Source organism: Calidris pugnax, unplaced genomic scaffold (genome assembly GCF_001431845.1).
Source record: "Calidris pugnax isolate Ruff unplaced genomic scaffold, ASM143184v1 scaffold273, whole genome shotgun sequence".
Taxonomy (NCBI): Eukaryota; Metazoa; Chordata; class Aves; order Charadriiformes; family Scolopacidae; genus Calidris; species Calidris pugnax.
The window spans coordinates 12896260-12898701 of NW_015094508.1; the positions used below are offsets into that span (position 1 = coordinate 12896260).

The following is a 2442-nucleotide window of genomic DNA, read 5'->3' on the forward strand; positions in this document are numbered from 1 at the left end:
GCAGGGGAGAGGGGGTAGAGGGGAAGGAAGGAAGGGAAAAAAGAAAGAGAGAGGTTTTCACTCCCGCTGGCGGGCAGCCCGGTGTCACCGCGTAGACGCGCCACACGCGGTCCACTGGTTAAACAAGCCTTGAAAATACAGGAGCCGGAGGAGGGAAAGGATAAAACGGGCTCCTTTGCTGCCGGCGCCCTGACCCCCACGCCGTAAAAGGCGGTCCAGGGGGACCTGGACACATCGATGGGCAATAAGAGGGGACGGCGGAGGTGGAAGGAGAAACAGGGGGAAAAACAACAACAACAAAAAAGCGACCCCCCCCTTCCTTCCTTCCCGAGGAGTCGCTGACCTCTCCCTCCTGCCCCGGCGGCCGGGCTGCAGCAGGGGAGGGGGAGTCCCTGCCCTCTCCCTCCCTCCTCACGGCGGGGGGACGTGACCCAGCCTGGCCCGGGCTCAACCGGGGCTGAAAGGCGAGGCCGGCGACTCTGCCATCCGCTCCCCCCGTACTACCGTGCCAGCCTCACCAAACGGTGTTGGTTTTTTTTTGCCAGGAACCCACCCAGGACTATCCTGCCCCTTAACGCCTGCCCGGGCTGGCGGCAGCTTAGCCTCTGGGAGGCGGCAGGGGTGGCCCCCTACGCCTTCTCACCAGGTTGGCTTTATACAATAATATAGGCATACACACACCCCTCCTCATATAGATACACGCTCACATATATAGCAGTGTAACTCCCCTCCTTCGCCCCCCTACTAAAAGGCAATTTGGGTGGGTTGGCTCCGCGCTGTGCCCCTGCCTCCGTCCCCCTGCCCCGTCCCCCCCTCCCGCTGGCGCTCCCACCTTGAGCCGGGGCTCAAGTCCTCCCGCAGGAGAGAAAGGGCAACTTCTCGCTGACAGCCCCTCACGGCAAATAAAGGTTTTTGTTTTGTTTTGTTTTTCTGGGATTACACGCTGGAGTGTGGGGTGGAGGGTTCCTCGTCTCCCGTGGAGGAGAGGGGGACAGATCATCCATCAGTAGATGAACATTGGAAAATGCCCCAACTCGGGTGTCTAGAACTGCACAGTCTCTCGGCTCCCACCGAGTGCTCCTTAGCCAGCCTCCCTGGCATGAAGTAAAATTAAACATCTTCCTGCAAGTGTACAGATACATGCACATAGGGACGCACTCGGTCCACAGAACTGTAAAACCCATTCCTAAAATTGAGCTAATATTTATCCCCACACGCTTCCTCATCAGTACACTTCTTTAGAGATAGTCTGAGATGTATGCTTGTGGGTAGAGGTGTTTATTTACACACATCTTTAGCTGCTATGTCTGTAGAGGTGTACTAATCCTGTATTCAGAGCTAAATATTTCCGAATCATAAGCTTTTGAGAAGAAAAGAAGTCCCAAACAAGCAGCAAACAACGGCAAAAGAGCAGAGAGATAGCAAAGTGAATGCATTTATAGGTACAAAAGTCGGGGGGGTTGCCCACATGTCTGACAATTATAGATTGGCTCACGGTCTAATTCAAAATCGACTTGTACATAACGCACATCTTACTTTTAAAATTAGAGCAAATGAAATGTATTCCATATTAAGCCAAAAGAGACGCGTTTTGTTTGTTTGTTTGTTTAAATTTCACCCGCGGAGTTCTAGCAGGAGATAAGTGAGCACTTCTCAGTCCAAACCTTTTCTGGAAATTAGCGAAAGGACAACATTTGAAAGTACGGCTCCAAAGTGAGCTTAAAAGTAAAGAAATGGGAGCGGGAGTGGGAGGGAGTGGGCTGGTTTTCGCCATCGTAAAACTTTGAGAATAATCTCACTATATGGCTTGAAGGAGGGATCCGCTTATGAATTGTGTACTGGAGAAGGAAAGACTCAAGTACTTTATTTCAATTCAGAATTCCAAAGAAACCAGAAAAAAGATATCTTAGGTGGCTTGGTAGGTACTTGCTCCCAAAACTTTCAGTAAAAAAAAATACTGTCCGTACCTCAGTGTCATACAAAGTTCTGCTTTGGCAAAGCCAGTAGACAACACTGAAACGGATCAGCATGACCCAGGAGCACAAATAATAAACACACTCGAAATTCCTGGTTTGGTTTCTCTGTAGTGTCAGGATTGGCAACTCTCACATTTTATCAGTTACCAGATTTTAATGTGAGGAAGGAAGCGGTTCCATTATCTAAATATACCCAATTGTTCGTGAACAGATGATGGGCAATTTGATCTGCTCTGTCTAATTCATCAGTACAGATAAGATAAGAAAGAAAAGGCAGTCAGATATCACCAAAGGGGTTAATATTTAAAAAGATTAAATGTCAGTTATTTTAGCGACGAAACATTTCGGTCTAGGTTTTAAGCTCCCCATAAAAGGATCCTTCATTCTGAAGGAACTTTGGTTTTGTTTTTCTTTTGCTTTTTTGTTTTTGATAGGACTAATTTAAATAGTTTTTGTTTGGGTATTC

General features: G+C 48.5%; 1 protein-coding gene across 1 annotated transcript in view; it reads right to left on the reverse strand.

The window, feature by feature from the left end:
- The window catches only part of ISL1 (ISL LIM homeobox 1), an 11196-nt gene that overhangs the window by 6935 nt on the left and 1819 nt on the right, over positions 1-2442 (reverse strand). The gene's annotated exons all lie outside the window — the stretch shown is intronic.